The sequence below is a fragment of the Nannobrachium achirus genome (assembly GCF_963921795.1).
Source record: "Nannobrachium achirus genome assembly, chromosome: 7".
Lineage (NCBI taxonomy): Eukaryota > Metazoa > Chordata > Actinopteri > Myctophiformes > Myctophidae > Nannobrachium > Nannobrachium achirus.
Genome location: NC_137816.1, coordinates 33,106,536 through 33,127,392, shown reverse-complemented (window position 1 = coordinate 33,127,392; position 20,857 = coordinate 33,106,536). Strand labels below are relative to the sequence as shown.

General features: G+C 43.3%; 1 protein-coding gene across 2 annotated transcripts in view; it reads left to right on the top strand.

The window, feature by feature from the left end:
- The window catches only part of cd276 (CD276 molecule), a 193,730-nt gene that overhangs the window by 17,337 nt on the left and 155,536 nt on the right, over positions 1 to 20,857 (top strand). The gene's annotated exons all lie outside the window — the stretch shown is intronic.

The following is a 20,857-nucleotide window of genomic DNA, read 5'->3' as shown; positions in this document are numbered from 1 at the left end:
ACTTGTCCATAATATTTTTTTTTTATATCCTTAGAGTTGTATACTTTTATAATGCGGCCCCGTGGGGGGAGTGATCTGGATTGTGTTATACCGTTGCTGTAGGGAAGAAACCTTGTATCTCCACGCGATGAAGACCCGTTAAAACCTGTGTAATCTGCTATTTTCGATACACAGAATTAATTGAAATACAGTATATCGGGCAGAAACCTCTTATCTCTATATTTTTTTGTTTTTAGTTTTTTTTAGTATATGAATGTCCTACTTGATCATACTACTGCGTCGCAGAAAAGCATCAGTAGCAGATCCACAAGCTCCAAGGTCGAAACACGAAGCTTGTAGATCTGCTACTTTTGAATTTGAATCCTGAAAAGCAACAGTTTTGGACTTACAAGGTTTCCACCTGACAGAAACTATATGATTCTGAAATGGCCATTCTGCAAAAATGAGTACATTCACTTTTGCCACCTCATGTATTTTTGACACTAATTAACATAGCTTTTAACATTTTACTTGAAGTCAAATGTTTAATACACACCCCTTTTTTACCTGTGAAGTCTAGCATATATTTTAATTTTCAATTGTGGTATTGCTATTAATAGCCTACTTTTACTTAAGTAAAAAACGTGAGTACTCATTCCACTAACTGCTAATTGCCTGTCATGCTCTCTGTTCACGTCAGAGCAGCAGCCACTAGAGGCTGCCAGCCAGAGCTCACAGATGCGCGCGTTTCTTGGCACTCGCTGCCATAAAGACGCTGAAAGTGTACTCGCACTATTGCAAGAAAATGGGCAAGCCGTCTTCATTCGATCTCATTAATGTGTCGTGGGGCGTGTGTGTGTGTGTGTGGGGGGGGGGGGGGGGGGGGGGGGGGGGGGACAGTGAGGTAATTGAAATTAATTAGCACAATTGGATCTATTTGGATCACATCTACAGTAAGCGTGCCAGCATGGTGGTGGGGTATAGGCACTATTAGGCAGACACCTGCAGGAGCTCGGTGGCCAATGTTGCCTGATTCTGCGAAAAAGAAATAAGCAACCAGGTCTATAAAAACAAGCCAAAAAGAAGCGACTATATAGGCCACGTGAGCACTTTTAACCTGATATGCATTGGCTATTTGAAAACTGTAGCCTATCTTCAAGCTCACAACACGTCGCGATGCAACACGTTGTGAACTTGTTTGAAACATTTTGGAAACATTAATAAAATAAATCTGGAGTGGGGTTCCCTAGCACAACATGTTTTCAGATGGGGATACGCTGACAATTACATATGAATCTGGGGGTCCTTCTCATTAACATGTTTGAGAACCACTGGTTTAAAACAACACTTAGGAAGCAAGCCCAAATTAGCAACTAAACAAGCCCCGCAAAACCCACAACCCACAACTGATAATATTTACAGAGCGACTTTACAGAAAAAAGCCCAAAGTCGCTTATAATAAGTGGACATGGCAACACAGATTTGTACAGTGTAGATTGGGGGTCCCAGAAATGAAGGGAAAAAAATAAAGGTATAAATAAAACTGTGAGGCTTTGAAATATGTTGAGAATCACTGATGATTTAACCTTAAAGTTGGAACCAAATGTAAGGGTGTGTTCTCTTCTCTTCACAGTAATTGATTCCACATACTGTGGGCAGGAGGAGGAGAGAGGAGGGGGGGGGGGGGGGGGGCTTAGCCAGAGCAGAAATCCAATTTAGGGCTATTACCCCGTATCAGTGATGTTCTTGCTAATTTGATTGCGTCCAGTGAAGTATCCCCCTTTAAAAAAACAAACAAACAAAAGAACAATGGAGGATGGTGCTCCGGCTCCACAAAGATTGCTTCTACCATATCGTTGCTGTGGTGCTGAAACCTCGTATCTCCATATTTCAACTTTTCAATGTTTTTCCGTAAATGAATGCCCTACTTTGTCATACCAAATAAACATAGAAAAACATTGCCGATCTACAAGCTCATTACGCGTTGCCATGTGACACGTTGTGAGCTTGCTCACATGTGCTTTTCGCTATATTTGAAATACTTTGAAAGTTGGAAGAGAAATTGGTTAATTCTGTCTGGGTTTCATAGTTGCGACCGTAGGTCGTAGTTTACCGTCAGAAACGTCACAGCTTGACCGTATCCATCCGTCTGTCCAGACGGGTAACACCTGACACTGTGGTTCCCGACAACAAGTGACATCACAGTGGTGTGGCTGGTTCAGACAGGGATCTCCATGTATGGGCATAAAAGGGATTGTATGTTGTGATGTTATGGGAACCACTCGTAACAGAATCCCTTTTATGCCCATTTATGGAGATATGTGATGTCATCAATATTAAGCAATAACTAACAGGACTTCATATGGGAATGCCCATATATGGAGGAAGACAGCCCATATCTGTGTGGCTGGTTCAGACAGGGATCTCCATGTATGGGCATAAAAGGGATTGTATGTATGATGTCAGATGTAACGAATAACTGAGTAAGCATGTTTGGGGTCTCACAGCATATCTCCATATACAGTACATGGATCTCCATATATGGGTACCAGGAGTCTCCATATAATTATGGGTAACTGGTCCGATATACATCACTGACCAGACGGCCAAGACATTGCGCGACCTCGCCCTTTAGGTCCCTGAGGCGTCTTACGGGTAAATAAAACATCTACTGATGCAAACTTGGACGCATCATCAGTGTTGTAACCTAGGATCTATGGGTGTTTTTTGGGTCTCCTCCAGGCGACCCGACCGAGGCTGTTCAGACCCCGGCTTGAGTCCAAGTGGCATGCTACAGCCCCCACTGTCTCCTGGGAGACAGTGGGGGCAACGGAGACGGTCAGTGGGTAAGATGGCTGGTGAGATGCCATCAGCAGGTGTTGGTGACCCTAGGAGGCTCTAGGCACTGGGGGTTGCCTCCAAGCCTGGCTCCTCCTCCGTCTGAACAGAAGTGGGATATTCTTCTGTGCGTTGTGCCGTTGTTGGCGCTGAACAGCAAACATCTCAGCCTCGGCAGCCGGCAGGGGAATCGAGGTTGATTTTTAGACCCTCATTGCTGGTTTTTATGCAGTCTGTAGCTTTTGGGTCCTTCCTCATGGAAGAGGTGGCTTGTGACTAAATAATAACTACAATAGATGCATTGGAACACAGGTTTTTTTTCCCCTTCGTCTCCATTTCCTGAAAAGTAAATGTTTTGGACATACAAGGTTTCCACCTGACAGAGACGATATAATGGCCACCGGCATCCCCCCGGCCTTCACTGTGAAACACCCATCCCTCGTTGCACAGCTCTGTCTCTTCCTATATGTAGCAGAGTGAAACACAGTGTGCATTACCCCAACATTCCACCAAGGACCTCATGATTATTTCAGCAAGTTCCTAAAGACATTCTGCCTGCTGGATTTGCTTATCCATTCCACATAATGCCATATTAACCTTTCTTGCTGGGACAAAAAGGTTGTCAAATAGCAGATCTACAGGTTCACAACACGCAATGCGTTGTGAGCTTGTAGTTGTAGGCCATTTTCAAATAGTTGAAATATGCAACAGTATAACGGTGTTTCATGTGTTTTTATTGTGACCGCAGGTCACAGTTATTGTGAAAACCCACAGCAATTGTGTCACGCGTTACTCTTGCCTGTCACACCACCTGTAATGCTTGCCTGTAACCTCCTGACCTCATCACTGTCATGTCAATAACAACTTTGAAGAACACCTTGTGGTGTCATTAATCCTCTTTGTCGGGGGAAACCTCATTATGTCCTAAACTGTTACTTTTCAGGATTCAAATGATAAAAAGTAGCATAAGTAGCAGATCTACAAGCTTGAAACGCATCGCATCACGCGTGTTTCAAACTTACGGATCTGCTATTTTTTATGCTTTTGTGTGATGCTGTACTATGATCAATTAGGGGCGGGCATTAACTTACTAAACAGAAGTTAAAAGTTAAAAGTTCTAATATGGAGATGGGAGGTTTCTGCCCGACAACAACGCAATGCTTTTGTGCAGAGTGCTGTTTGAAGGGACACAATGATTCATTGCTGTTGGGTGGAAGCCTCATATGTCTTAAACCGTCCCTTTTTTTATTATTGTTTTTTTTAATAGTGAAAATAGCCGATCTAAGACACGTTGTGAGCCTGTAGATCGTCTTTCCACTAGTTTTTGTGTGACACTTTTCTGTGATGAATCAGCATTCATTTATGCAAAAACATAAAAAGGTTGAAAATATGGAGATACAAGGTTTCTGCATGCCAGAAACAACGTGATGCTTTCCTCACAAAATGAATGAGAAGGACACAATCGAGAGAGCTGATATAATAAATATATACCTACCTACTGGTATAACACATATATATTTAAACTGGTTTGTAGGGGGATGGAAATGATAAAATTACCGTAATCTTTTAGATGCTTTGATTATTTATTAAACAACTTAATAAAAAACTATGCCTAAACCTAACCTTATTCAGGTTATTCCTAAACTTAACCTCAGTAAAATTATGCCTAAACCTAACCTTATTCCTAACCTCAGTAAAACGAATACAAGAATGCAAGCATCGCTGGGGGCGAGCGGTCCGTTCCATCTCTCTCTCTCTCTCTCTCTCTCTCTCTCTCTCTTTCTCTCTCTCTCTCTCTCTCTCTCTCTCTCTCTCTCTCCTCTCTCTCGTCTCAGGCTCGCCTCTCTCTTATCTCCCGCTGCTCTGCAACTCAAGCACCATTATCTAGCGATGGGCCCAGAGCCCATTAACAACTTATTGACAGGATATGAGACAGCAATGGGCCCCAACCCCCATCTCATCTCCACCCTCACCGGATGGATAGATAGAGCACCCCTCACCACCTTGCTCTGTCTGTGGAGGTGGTGTAGGTTACACAACACAGACCAGGTAGTGGGAAGAGTAGTGTGCACATTAGTGGGGATAGCGTATGTTTAGAGTAGTGCTTCTCAAACTTCAAGTCGATGACCCTCAAATTGATGGGTATTTGGCCGCGGACCCCCATCTTCACCTGGGACCTCTAGAAGCAAAGATGTGTGTTAAAAATGTGTGTGTGTGTATATATATATATATATATATATATATATATATATATATATACACACCTTATTTTCTGTTTAATAAAGAGCTGGAGAGACGGAAAGACCCCTGTTTGCTTAACAGAATATAGAGATATTTAACACTTATTGTAACAAAAACAAATATCCCTTACGGTATAAGTGAGACTTAATTTCTACAGGTACCGGTACATGCTCTGGGGCTCTCCTCCCTGAGATTGGGAGATTCAATCCCCTGTCCGTAGTGGGTATAGTACCAGACTATAACGATAGGACTTAGTGCCTCCCTGCTTGGCACTCTGAATCACAGGTTGGATTTGGGGTTAAGTCCCTGCGACATACGGGTGTCATGACTAAGGGATGTACTTATACATCACGGCACGGAAGATGTGCTTGTACATCCAGCTGCCTCACGCTACAAAAACATGAGATAGTCTCTTTCGCTATGGGCCACAAACATGGTTGCCAAGGCTACTTACTTACTTACTTTCTTACTACTACTCAGGAGTTCTTCACCACAAGGCTATTTGAAATCCGCTGCTCAGGAAAACGGAGGCGCCTTTTCAGCATGCGATTTGTTTGATACCATAACATTCTTACTATCTATGCACACGCTGCCACCAACATCCCATAATGTCTTCCAGATGTTTCTGTTTTTATACATGTTCCCGTGGGAGTGTTCTCAGGCACCAGTGCATCTGTTCTAAACAGCATGAAATGGACGGCACGCTCCCCCTCTAAACTTTATGCAGGAATCCACTCCAATGACAAGAATCACTAATACCGTCCGCTCGCGGGGCGGAAACCTCGTATCTCCATATTTTCAGCTTTACGTAAATCAATGTGCTGCTTCATCATACAAGAGTGTCAAAGTAGTGAAGAGCTACAAGTTCTCAACGTGTCGCCATGCGACGTGTTGTCAGCTTGTAGACTGGCTATTTTCACACATTTTAAAGGTTTATTTTTTTATTCTTATAATAATAATAAAAAAGGTTTTGGACATACAAGGTTTCCACTGGACAGTAGTGATATGAAAGCACTCCCTGATGCTTTGACGACCAGAAAGCCTTTGATAAGCCCTTTGGTGCCAGAAGGTTTGAAATGCAAATGAGCCCTGATGTAAATGCACTTCACTTCCATACAGTGGTGGACAGTAACCATGTACATTTACTCGTCTAGAGTACCGTACTTAAGTACTTTCTTTTGATTATCTGTACTTGATGACTTTCACAAAAGTTGTAACGTTTGACTCTCCATTACATTTATAGGGAGGGAAAAAAGGGAAAATCATTATGAATCAACCACTTAAGCCTTGTTACAAATACAGTGCAAATATCTGATCTACTAGTGAGTGTCTCATTTCAGTACAGCAATGTGTTGATATTTAAAAGAAAATAGTAATTCGTACTGAATACTTACATATAGTTTTTTTTTTTTACTTTGTTTTTATTTCAGTTTAGGTAGTTTAGTACAAATATAACAAACATATTTTCACAACTGTTTTTTTTAAAGCAAGTACTCCATTACTTTTAACTCAAGTACACATTTGACAGAGCAACTTTCGCTTGTAGTGGCGTAATATTTGGCCAGGAGTATCTACTTTGAAGTAGGCTACTGGGGCTGAGTACTTTGTCCACCACTAGGTAATACTGTATAAGGGTACGGTCACACTGAAGTTTAATTATGAGAATCGATTCTGCCAATGCTTTACAATTACAATTTTCAATTTTGGCATTTAGACGTTCTTAATCCAGAGGGACTTACAATAAGCAAGGTAATATACAAATACATCAAATGCACAGCAATAGTAATCGATGAAGAACATGCAAACCAAGTGCCTATTCAAAAAAAAAAAAAAAAAAGAAAACGCTATAAGAACCAGAGAGAACAGATAAAAATGCTATCTAAAAACATGTATGGTCATTGAGTGTAGGTAAGTGCTATGGACTAAGTCTGAAGAGGTGAGTCTTCAGACCACGGCGGAAGCTATAGGGAGCGAGCCTGCTGTTCTAAGTGCCACAGGGAGTTTATTTCACATTTTGGGACAAGAGTCTAGGACGAGTGGATCGTTGTCCTGGGGTTTTTAGCGAGGGTTCTGTCAGTCTCCCCGTGTCAGCAGATCTGAGTGAACGGATGGGGTTGTAGGGTTCTATCAAGCTTTGAAGGTATGGAGGACGGTGCCATACCTTTGACTGCTTTGAAGGCCAGCATCAGTGTTTTGTACTCTGTGCGGGCTGCAACCTGGAGCCAGTGGAGGGAGCGCAGAAGGGGGGAGACGTGTGAGAATTTGGGCTGGTTGAAGACCAATCGTGCTGCGGCATTTTGGATTAATTGGAATTTCAGTTGGAATGGAGTGGTTTCTTGCCATTTGCAGATTTCTGCAAAAATAGACTCTGTTCCCATTGAAATGCATTGGCAGAATCCACCCTCATAGGTAGAATTAAACTTTGGTGTGACCGTACACTAATCCTTTTATTTGGTGGGAGAAGTTTTGAAATGGAAATGGAGAGTCCCTAATGTAATTCCACCCTCAACCAGAAGGGGCCAGTATTGTCAAAGCCTATTTTCCCCCCAAATCCTGCTACAGTTAGTCCTGACTACAGTGCAGGCTGTGTGTGTGCGCCTGTGTGTGTGCGCCTGTGTGTATGTGCGCCTGTGTGTGTGTGTGTGTGTGTGTGTGTGTGTGTGTGTGTGTGTGTGTGTGTGTGTGTGTGTGTGTGTGTGTGTGTGTGTGTGTGTGTGTGTGTGTGTGTGTGTGTGCGTGCGCCAGTGCGTGTGTGTGTGTGTGCGCGCGTGTGTGTGTGTATGCGTGCATTTTACCCGTTTGCTTTGCTATGTCAATATTGCCCCTGCAATTTGCCTTCTAGAGTTCTGCCGTTCAATTTACTGTCTGGTACGCGTTTCTTATTAACGCTTGTTCTCCTGTGTGTGCCATATGTTGTGCGGGAGCTTCAAACATACCCTTTTAAAGCGCGTGTTTAATGAGTCACACTAAGTAGATATCGTTGCAGTCGTGTGGAAACCTTGTATGTCCAAGACCGTTCCTTTTTGAGCGATGCTAACCCCTCCTACGTTTATTTTAGTTTTATTATCATAAAGAAAAAGTAAAATTGTGATAATAGCCGATCTATAAGCTCACAACGCGTCAAATCGCAACCCATTGTGAGCTTGTAGATCGGATATTTTCACTACTTTTGAGCGGCACTATCGCATGATGAAGTCCGTTCATTTACACACAAAAAAAAACATACAAACTTGAGATATGAGGTTTCTGCCCGACAGCGGCGATATGAAGGTAGCTCCATAGTGAGCGTCTGCTATCGAGCTACACTTCATTATTAGCTTGTATGAAGGTGAGACGAGAGAAAATGGTAATATGTGCGGCGGGCTGAACGCTATTGAGCCAATGTAATTGGAAGTGCCGATGTATTGTGTTTATCGGAGAGGAGCTGATACGAGGGTGCACAGGAGGAGGCCTTGGAGCCGCGCTGAATCACATGATCTACTGTGTAATCTGTGTGTGTGTGTGTGTGTGTGTGTGTGTGTGTGTGTGTGTGTGTGTGTGTGTGTGTGTGTGTGTGTGTGTGTGTGTGTGTGTGTGTGTGTGCTTGTGTTACTATTCAATGTCCCCATAAGTGTACTAGAATTTGAGAATTCTTGTGACATTGTGAGACACTTTTCCTGGCGGTCACTGCGGAAATGATTGTTTTATGGTTAAAAAGTATTTGGGGAGTTAGGCTTATAATTAGGAAGAGGTCCAGGTTGTCGTTGGGATTAGGATTAGGCATTGAGAGGTAAGGTTTAGGGGTAAAGGTTCATTCCCACCGGACGCGATAAAGATAACGATAACAATAACAATATTGTCGGCGTTCACATCACTTATGACGGCTTTATCGTTGTGGTGTGGACGCTACCATCCACTTCAATTGAAAACTATATTTTATTATCGTTATCGCGCCCAGTGGGACAGGGCCTTTAGGGTTGGAGTTATGGCTGATTTATACAAAGTTGTGCGCTGATGGTTTCATGCAGATCTACAAGCTCACAATGAGTGGCAGTGTCAACGCGTTGTGAGCTGAATGAATTGAGTACAAAGGACCCCAATGTAAACAAGCCCTAGTGCTTTTCTTAAATCCTATTATTAGTAGACCTTGTATCTGAACTGCACTGTCAAGTTGTTGCTTTTCCTATGCAAACTGCTAATAAAGTATTCAATCAATCAATCAACCAATCAGCTTGTAGATAAGCTATTTTCAGCGTCAGGATTAGGTTTAAATATCGTCGTTGTCGGGTGAAAACCTTGTATGTCCAAAACCGTTCGTTTTTTATTTTAAAAATGATTAAAACAGCAGATTTACAAGTGCTTGTAGATCGGCTGTTTTCCCTACTTTTGTGCGATGGCCTTGTACAATGTAGCAGGGCTTTACTTTGCGAAAGAACATACAAATTTGAAACTTGGAGATACAAGGTTTCCACCCGACAACGACGATATGTCAATTGTAATGGCATTCATAAAATCGCTGTTCTAAAATGTTCATGTCCTCACAAGTATAGTGATACAAACGCTTGCCAATAACAACTTAATGTGAAGTATGTGTCTGTTTACTTCTATTGTACGTCCTTACAAATGTCCCGTCTATTCAGAATGTGAAGGTGCACAATGAGGTTTTGTGTACAGTACGTAGTGTTTGTGAGTGTGTTTGAGCATTATGTGTGTACATTACATATACGACAAGTATCAAACTGCACATGCATAACTGTTGCAGAATAGACAGACATGATTGCCGCTGTGTCACAGATCGCCATCTTGGACTCACTCACTCGTGACGCTTTGCCTTTGGGTTTGAGCATGGTGTGGGAAGTTTAATAACCATAATTTGCACTACAAAGTGGTTCTGAAAGTGTGGTTCTGTCCCTTAAAGAGGTGCCTGGAGGTCCATAGCTAAATTAATGATAGAATAGGAACCAAATGGAACCCTTGAGAGTGTTAGGAACCAAATGGAATCATTGAGAGTGTTTAAATTGTACAATCACAGAGTTAGCCCATTAAAACCGGGAAAGCATCTGTATCAGCGGTAATAGCTCAGGGGTAGAGAAACTGTATTAGAGCACGAAGGGTTCCCGAAGGGTTCCCAGTTCGAATACGGGCTCCCCCTGAGTTAATGTCGAAGAGTCCTTGAGCAAGACTCTGAACCCCTAATTGCTCCCGGTGAGTAGGTTGGTGCCTTGCATCGTTTCCTCCACCACCGGTGTATGAATGTGTGCGTGAATCGGTGAATGTGATGCACAATCTATGTAAAGCGCCTTGGATAAAAGCGCTATATAAATGCACCATTTATCATTTTAGATTTTTGAGAACTACTGATTTAGAAGGCATTTGTAGAATGGGCCTCATGTCTTAATGGGTTTGGGGAGTCTGTGGTCCTATAATACACATTTACTCAGTGGCAAAAACTAATTATAGGGTCAGCACATGCCAGGAGTAGGCTGGCACTGAGCTGTCATCCATGGGAACAACACAGCAGGCGTTGGTGCAGTAGCTAATAGTAGCTAACCGGCAATGCATAGTAGATTTCCTTCTTTCTTTTTTTGTGTCTTTGTCAAAGTGAGGGGTGCTGCTTGTGACAAGCCTCATGGAGATGTGCGTACAAAAGAGAGAGACAGAGAGAGGGAAGAAAGAGCAATTAAATGACTCCCCAAGCAGCCGCCATGACTCACTCCACTGCGTGTATATGAGTCTTCCTGTCTGTATGGCGGTCTGTGTGGCAGGGCCAGGGTTACTGTCTGTAAAGATGTCTGTGTGGTAGGACCAGGGTTACTGTCTGTAAAGATGTCTGTGTGGTAGGACCAGGGTTACTGTCTGTAAAGATGTCTGTGTGGTAGGACCAGGGTTACTGTATGTAAAGATGACTGTGTGGCAGGGCCAGGGTTACTGTCTGTAAAGATGTCTGTGTGGCAGGACCAGGGTTACTGTCTGTAAAGATGTCTGTGTGGCAGGACCAGGGTTACTGTATGTAAAGATGACTGTGTGGCAGGGCCAGGGTTACTGTCTGTAAAGATGTCTGTGTGGCAGGACCAGGGTTACTGTCTGTAAAGATGTCTGTGTGGCAGGGCCAGGGTTACTGTCTGTAAAGATGACTGTGTGGCAGGGCCAGGGTTACTGTCTGTAAAGATGTCTGTGTGGCAGGGCCAGGGTTACTGTCTGTAAAGATGTCTGTGTGGTAGGACCAGGGTTACTGTATGTAAAGATGACTGTGTGGCAGGGCCAGGGTTACTGTATGTAAAGATGACTGTGTGGCAGGGCCAGGGTTACTGTATGTAAAGATGACTGTGTGGCAGGGCCAGGGTTACTGTATGTAAAGATGACTGTGTGGCAGGGCCAGGGTTACTGTCTGTATGGAGGTCTGTGTGGCAGGGCCAGGGTTACTGTATGTAAAGATGACTGTGTGGCAGGGCCAGGGTTACTGTCTGTAAAGATGTCTGTGTGGTAGGGCCAGGGTTACTGTCTGTGTAAAGATGACTGTGTGGCAGGGCCAGGGTTACTGTCTGTAAAGATGACTGTGTGGCAGGGCCAGGGTTACTGTATGTAAAGATGACTGTGTGGCAGGGCCAGGGTTACTGTCTGTAAAGATGACTGTGTGGCAGGGCCAGGGTTACTGTCTGTAAAGATGACTGTGTGGCAGGGCCAGGGTTACTGTCTGTAAAGATGACTGTGTGGCAGGGCCAGGGTTACTGTATGTAAAGATGACTGTGTGGCAGGGCCAGGGTTACTGTCTGTAAAGATGTCTGTGTGGCAGGGCCAGGGGTTTCCAACCCGAGGTATTAGCGACCTCAAGCAACGCTACGGCAACGGCAGATGACAATGGTAACCGGAAATGATCCGCGCTCGATAGATAAACCTGCCGTCGCCGCAGCCGTCTCTACTTTGGCATGGGAACCAAAGCGTTCAGTGAAAGGGGTGGGAACCCGTCGCCGCCGAGGCTTTGCTTAACCATTTTGACTGCTACGGCGATTACGTCATAGCAGCCGTAGTCCGCCTGGCGTTGCTGTCCGAAAATCATCAAGCTTAAAGTCGCTAGTATCGAGGTGGAGGAACTGAATATAACATGGCGCCACTTCACATTGAATGTAAATGAACGCGGCTGTCATGTTCTTTTCCGTCCCCTTATTACTTTGAATGGTGTGCTCGTTCTTGATAGTGAGCCCCCAAATAATTGTCCCCATTCTAAGCTTTTAATGTTAATATAACATTGATATAAAAAATAATGTTACAAAAACAACATGGTATTTGTTCTTTAAAACCTTGACCAACATGTTTTCATAATGATGCCAGATAAGAACTTCAAGTATTATCTACGTTGGTTCCATTGATCCAAGCCGGAACCCCATCGATTGACTGAACATTAAAATAAACATGCTCTGAACATGTACGCAGCCCACCTATCTGACCACTTGATGGGTCGTCAGATGGTTGGGCCACAAACGCTTTTCAAGAAGTGTGCCCTGATCCAGAAAAAGATCAAAAATGTTCATAATGGCTACATTAGAAAAATAAAAGTGCGGGTGGAATATTCGGCTAAATTTAAAATAAAAAAGACATAATATCTGGAAATAAGCCAAAGGTAGGGCCAGCATCAGAATCCCTCCACAAGGACCTGGTCCTTAGTACCAAAGCCATGTTAGAGAGAGAAGAGTCTTTCCATATCGTCTCTGTCGGAAAGAAACCTATCTCCATATTTTAACAGTTCTTTCGTAAATGAACGCCCTAGTTAATCACACTACAGCGTCACACAGTAGTAGCAGATCCACAAACGAGCTTGTCAATCTGCTACTTTTGATGCTTGTGAATTTGTACCCTGAAAAGCAACAGTTTTGTACATATGAGGTTTCCACCCGACAGAGACAGATATCCTCCATACCCTGCTTCTCCCTCTCTCCGTCTGGCTGTGTCTTTAACCGGTGACCTCCAGTCCCACCAGGCAGCTCAGCGGCCCTGGGAGGACTGTAGCGCCAACCAGGGGCGTCACAAGGGGTAGGAAAGTGGGACTGAGTTACTGGGGCCCAAGGTGGAGGGGCCCTAATAACTTTATCTATTGAAAAATAGCAGATATACAAGCTCACAGCGCGGCACCGAGTGCCGCGCTGCGAGCTTGTAGATCTGCTATTTTTTGAAAAGTTGTGAAAATGTGTGAAAATCTTTGAATATATGTATTTTTTAAGCGAACATTTCTAACTCAAATTTTGCTTCTGGGGGGTTCCCTGGAACTAAATATTTTGAGATCGGGGTCCATGGCCAAATACATATCATCTGTGGGGGTCCTTGACATAGGTTTCTTGCACACATTTTCACAACTTTTCAAAAATAGCAGATCTACAAGCTCGCAGCGCGGCACTCGGTGCCTCGCTGTGAGCTTGTATATCTGCTATTTTTCAATAGTTAACATTCATGGGGGGCCCACAGTGAATCCTTGTACCCAGGACCCAGAATTTGGTGTGACGCCCCTGGCGCCAACTAACGCCATACAGACTGGGAGAGGGGATCGTGGTGCAGCTTTATTTCACTCCAGAAGGACATGGCAATGGGGGAGAGAGAGGCTGACGTCATGGAAAATGCGTCTGATCATGTCCTTTTCCGTCAGAGCTTTAAGGACCAGCACTCGGTTCAGGGTGAACCACAGTTCGGCAAGCGCGATTGACCGCCCTTCTTCAGTTGTGCTAATAATAACAATTTTTAAAAAAAGGAAAAGGGAGAGACAGACAGAAGGGAGAGAGAGAGAGAGAGAGAGAGAGAGAGAGAGAGAAAGAGGTTGATCATTCTTTGCATAATGTTGCTGTCGGGCAGAAACCTCATATCTCCATACAGTATATCAACCTTTTATGTTTTTAACACCCTACTTCGTCATATTACTACAAAAGTACCTCAAAAAATAGCCGATGTGCAAGCTCTGTGAACTTATAGATCTGCATTTTTGATACTTTTGTGTGACGCTGTAGCATGATCAACAAGGACGTTCATTCACAAAAAAAACATAAAACGAACATGGAGATAAAAGGTTTCTACCCGAATACAAAATATGTAATACAATGAAAAATATGCACCAGCTTGTGACTAAAATAAAAACATTGGATCCATTGTAATGGAAACACAGGGCTTTTCTTTCCATTTCCTGAAAAGTAGCTGTTTTGGACATACAAGGTTTTCCGCCCGGGCAACAGCGACGATATAAGACGATCGCAGAGCCGTGTGCCCTGGAGCCAGGCCCTCGGTGATGGTGATGGTTTTCCCCTGCGTGAGGAGAGGAGCCAGTGGGAGGGAGACAGTGGTGGAAATAGTACCAAATTGTAGTATTGTAGTATCTATTGGTGTATACTACAATGCAGAAATACTTACAGTACAAGTCACCAGACTCTACTACACTACTTGAAGTACCAAAAGTAAACTTAAAGGGGAGAACCACCCATTTTCAACATTGAACTATGACATTAATATACCTGAGTGTTTCTCCTCTGCCATGTTGAACGCGTCGTGGGCACTCGGAGACATCAAAGAGTTTGACGTGTCGGCGCGTTGTGGGCATCCAATGTGTTAAGTTGTCCAATAATTGAAGTGGGGTAAAGGTGCTACCGGTATATTTGGCCCTGAGAAGGAGTAGAAGTAAAAGTACTGAAAATTGGAAATACCTCCAGTAAAGTAAAAAACACCCCATAATCGTACTTAGGCACAGCACTTGAGTAAATGTACTTAGTTACTTTACATCATTGGAGGCAGGAGGCGAGGGCTTGGCTCGGGGGGAGCCAGGGAATAGGGAGGAAGAGGAGGTGTGGCTCTCCGTCAGGAAGCCGATGAAGAGATGCTCAGGACCACGGAGAGAGAAAGGAAGAGGCGAGACCAGACAGCAGGCCCGGCTGTGGGGATTTACGCTCTGCACTTTGGCTTTATGGGCCCCGGCGACGTTTGAGTGCTTGCAAGACAGAGCCAGGGCACTTTCACTGCCCCACGTTGAAATAAACTCATTACAGGCTGCTGCACTAGTCTGGCAGCCCCGCCCCACCAAAACCAGCGCGGGGCGTGACACTAGCTTGTGCAGGGGTCTTCAGTGTTTTCAGGCCAGGGACCCCTTAGTTGAGAGAGAGATGAAGCAGGGACCCACACAACCTGTTCATAGATTCCATTTAGTTTCATCGTTTGACAGCACAATCATCAGTGTATTTTAGATTAATGTCAATTTGTGTTTTCAGATATTTAACCACTTGAACCGTCAATACTTAATAAACTTGACCTTTCACTCTGCACTTAGTCTGCTCTTTTCCCCTCTACACCAAAACTCTTTACCAAAATTGCCTTGTAGCGTGAGGCGTTGTGAGCTTGTAGATCTGCTACTTTTGGCTAAAGTTCTCAGAATATGGACCCACATAGGGTTCAAGTGCTGAATATAAAAAAGGGGAAAAAACACTTCTATCACACAAAGATTTGGAGGACCCCCTGTAGTAACTCTGAGGACCCCCCAGGGGTCCCGGACCCCCTGTTGAAGACCTCTGAGCTAGTGGATGGACGGGCCGTGCGACTCATATTTTTGGGTCACTCCTTCCCTCTACTCCGTCAAGACGACTCGAGCCCTCATCACCTGGCTGTCTGTAGCAGTGGTTCTCAAACGTTTTCACAACAAGGACCCCCATTTTTATATATCGTTGCTGACGGGCAGAAACCGATTATATTGCATGTTTTAACATAATTGTGTTTTTTTCGTAAATTAACGCCCTATTTGATCATGCTACAGCGTCACACAAAAGCATAAAAAGTAGCAGATCAACAAGGACCCCCATTTGTATATATCGTTGCTGACGGGCAGAAACCGATTATATTGCATGTTTTAACATAATTGTGTTTTTTTCGTAAATTAACGCCCTATTTGATCATGCTACAGCGTCACACAAAAGCATAAAAAGTAGCAGATCTGCAAGCTCGAAACCACGACACGTTTCTACTGTGGATCTGCTACTTTTGATACTTTTGAATTTGAATCCTGAAAAGTAACAGTTTTGGACATTATGAAGTTCCTGCCCGACATGTATTTTGCCATGAACCTCCATTTGAGACGATTTATTGCCACTGACCCCCATAAAAAATTATTATTATTTTTGTAACTATTTGTGTGAGCTTGTAGATAGGCTATTTTCGAATATCCATATTATAAAATACAGTTTAAGTGGGGCCCTGTCTGTTTAGAGGTAGTCCACCATTTTAAATATGTATAAATCCATTTTTTTTGTCGTTATTGTCAAGAATAGTAAAAAAAAAGAAAAAAGAAAATCGTCAAAATTATTCTAGATTTTCCAAAATCGTGATGTGTTGTATTTTAGATCAGCTATTTTCACTATTCGCTGTACGAGAAGTATATATAGGACTGTGTGTGTGTGAGTGTGCGTGTGTGTGTGTGTGTGTGTGTGTGTGCGTGTGTGTGTGTGTGTGTGTGTGTGTGTGTGTGTGTGTGTGTGTGTGTGTGTGTGTGTGTGTGTGTGTGTGTGTGTGTGTGTGTGTCTGTGTGTGTGTGTTTGGTCGCGTGTGCACGCGTGGGTGTCATAGCTTGTGTCAGATGTAAGGAGGGGGTGGGGAGGAGGGGGGGGGGAGGGGGGGGGGGGGTCCAAGGAAAAAAGGGCCGGGGAACGCTGAGTCAGACAGTGGGTGGGGTGATCAGAGCACCCAGCGGCAGGGTGGTGGCTGACAGGGTGACAGAGGGTGATACAGGGTGACAGGGGGACATGCGTGGCTTGTTGGTAAACAGATTCCTGAGCTACACTAGCATTGACATCTCACCTCTATTCTACCAGTTGCAGACACAGGCAAAGTGCCTGTCTGTGTATTTGTGCACGCACGCGTGCATAAATACAACAAATATGCAGGGTAACGTAAGCACTTGCATGCGCACACGCGCTGCCGCGCTCACACGCACGCACGCACGCACGCACGCACGCACGCATGCACGCACGCACGCACGCACACACACACACACACACACACACACACACACAGACCGTAGCGGGCATTGATATTCGACTCAGGCCTGCTTTCCAGACAGCTCAGCTACTGTACCATTTGAGGCGGTGGGCTCACTATCTTCTGACACCGTTACCACAACCTTTAGCATTTGAAGGACCTCCAGTGTTATATTTCATTACACCATGGATCCCTGTTTGATATTATTGCAACTGTAGGTCGCAGTTTAGTACGTGAACGGTCACAGCTTGTCCGTATGTATGAATGTATCTCTGTCACGCCTGACACTGTATTCAACATTTCAACAGGAAGTTAAACATTAAATCACAAAGATAACAGACATGAATTGTCATAATGTTTGTAATCTTTGAGACACACACTAGGACATGACGTACTGTAGGCTATGTGTAGGCAGAAGAATCAAAAATACACAGCCACAGACAGTACGTGGTGTTATGACCTTTAAAGGGATATTTCATTTTCAAACATGTTTGGGTCCTTTTAACGTGGCGCGTGAGAGGCGTGACCCTGCTCAGAAAAGATATGGGACGGCGTGTACATGCATTACCAGACCAATGCAACACTGGTGTACAGAATCCCCTCCATAGCTTATATTAGTCGGAGGCCTTAGCGGCCAAATCAAGTTGGGCTCCCATTGACGGCCACAAAACTGTGAAAAGAAGCTTGTTATTATTATTTTTCGCTGTCTCCAAATTTTGACTCATCACTAAACCATCGTTTTGTGGGCGTTTTATGGGGCCATTTATAGCCCAAGGAATGTTTTTTGTGCAAAACAAATGAATTCAGATTCATGACAAACCCCTATTTAGACCCCTCACATCCTAGTAAAAGCTGATTTTTTTCTGGGTATTTTCCTCCTGTATAGAAAGTCGATGGGAGCCCAACTTGATTTACCGCTGTGACAACCCCAAAGGTCACCGACTCGGGCGCCCTAGCTAAATCATTAGAGCTGGGGACGCCAAAGAATTTCCCTCATAATATGGGGTTGTGGTAAAAAAAATAAGTTTGAGAACCCCTGGTCTTGTTTGATCAAGTAGGGCATTAATTTACAAAAAAAAAAACACACAAAAAGTGAAAATTTGGAGATGGTTTCTGCACGACAGCGACACATAATAACAATAACAACCTTCTCGATTATACGATTAATCAAAAAAGTAATCGGTAGAATAACCACAAAGAAAATGATCTTTAGTTGCAGCCGTAGATATTATTTTGGACAGCATTATGCTGTACTCCATGTTCACCCCCAGCTTGCAGTTGCACTGTGAGGCAACAGGGGGCAGTGTGCCTACAGACGACTACATTGGGTGGGGGGTGGGGGTGCTGTAAGGTGGTCTCCCGTGAGGACTGGCTGCGTGGTGCGTCTACGAAAATAGCTTCTGCCTTGACTTAGCAAATAGCCGTCCGTGTATTAGGCCTTCAGATGAAAGACTTGTTTGTTGTTAATGGGAAAAGCAATTATTGCACCGCTGCAGCAATGGAGGTGCAATAATTTGCTCCCTGCGACGTTAATCAAACCCATTTCACTGCCATTGTTTGCTGTTCTGTGCGTAATAGACAGACAGACGCTGCTCAAGAACAGTAATGGAGGGGAGGGGGGGGGGGGCTGTGGTGGTCCTTCTTATTTATTTATTTATTTGACTTTTATTCATTTATTTATTTATTATTTTGGGTTGGGGTGGGTGAGTGGGGGTACAATTACGATTAGAACGGTGACTCTCACCTTTTTGAATTGCAATGATCCCCAGTTCGGGCAGATATTGAGAAAATGAATGCCCTACTACTTGATCATACTACTACAGCGTCACACAAAGGCATCAAAAGTAGCAGATCTACAAACTTGAAACAGCTATTTCTGCTGTTTTTGAATTTGAACATATGAGGTTTCCCCCTGACAAAGAGACACTATATAAGTGGGGTGTATACACTGTGTATTACTCCAGGGGGTACTAGCTGGCTGCTATTTGTCTCCCCTGTGATGTTGATGGCTGTCTGTGCACCATTGTATACTAGCAGACAGACAGGATCAATGTTGAACGCTGACTCTTCAGAACAGCGGTGTAAGACAGTGGTTCTCAACCTGTGGGTCAGGACTCACAGGGGGGTTCCCGCATGGGGTGGGGGGGGGGTACGTTTTAAAATGTCTTCAAAATGTAATGTTTTAATTTTTTTAAATAAATGAGTAATGAACCACATAGGCTGTGTTTCATACTTCATTTTACAATGTTGACGTCCAAATTTGCAGAAAACGGAACGCAGTGCCTCACTGGCAGGTGAGCCAGTACGATACAACAGCAATACACAGACATGTGCGAGGGCAGGAATCAATAGTTGCATTGCAGATCGCATTGCAATGACAGTGTCATTACGATGGATTATCACTTATAGGTTCAGCTTACTGTGACTAGCAGACACAGGCACATGCACACACAGACAAAAATTTTGTCTGGTTTCTGCAACTATATACATCTGCACGCATGCACAAACGCACAGGCACGCGCACCACACACACACACACACACACACACACACACACACACACACACACACACACACACACACACACACACACACACACACACACACACACACACAATCAACCTCTCAAAGTTTGGAGAGAGAAAAAAAGCTTGGTGTTACACTTTATTATCGCAAATGTAATGTTGTTGCTGCAATGAAAATGAAGAGGCTTTCATTCCAATTAGAATGTGATGATTTCTTTGATCTCATGTTAAGTATTTAAAGTTATACAGGACAGGTTCTCAGTATTTGCAAAGGAGGCAAAGTTATGTGAAATCTCAAATCTTTTCCCCCAAATTTATATGTATTTGGCTACTGACCCCCATCTGAAAAAATAATGTTGTGGCAGGGAGTGGGACCCGTAAGAGAATATCTTTGTTTAAGATGTAAAATGTATTATTTTTTGTTTTTCAAGATTTCATTAAAGATTAAAAACAACAACAACAGATACAAGCTCATAACGGGTCGCAGCAAGCTCATAACGGGTCGCAGCACGACCCATTGTGAGCTTTTAGATTGGCCTGTAAAGTGCATTCCTCTGCTGCAGTCAGTTTACATTATAAAACTGCATGGAATCCTTAATTATTTGTCAAGTACATTTGAATTTGAGTGGACCTCTCTAGTTAAGTACATTTGAGCACAGACAGCTCACTGACACAACTAGTGCTGTAACACTGATTCTTGTTGACAGGGGATTCTTTTTTACCAGACTTGGGCCAAATACCAATATTTTACTGCCAGAGGGGTGGTGGATGTTTTGAAACACAGCTCAATGCTTAGCTAATTCTTTTTATTTTCTGTGACTGAGCACTGTATTCTGATAGTCTATTATAAATAATTGCCCTATTGTAATTAATGCCAGCTGTCTGGTTCTTCAGTTAGTTTAGAATGTAAACAAACTATTCTGATATTTTAGGATCAAATGAACATTGTCTCAGCATGATCGTTTAGATTTGTAATTCTTCTGGTTGCTTAAATGACTGCTATAGCTCGTGATATAGATATAGATCGTGAATTTCCCCCTTGGGATAATAAAGGTATCTATCTATCTATCTATCTATCTATCTATCTATCTATCTATCTATCTATCTATCTATCTATCTATCTATCTCTCTATCTATCTATCTATCGATCTATCGATCGATTTGTCTCTTTTCTTTACTGACATTTGTAACATCTACATTTATAGATGTGCAGCAGTTAATCAAACTATTAACTACTCCTAAAACAAATTATAATTTTATATAATATTAATAATCAATTAGTATCCAATTCCTATTTTGGGCAT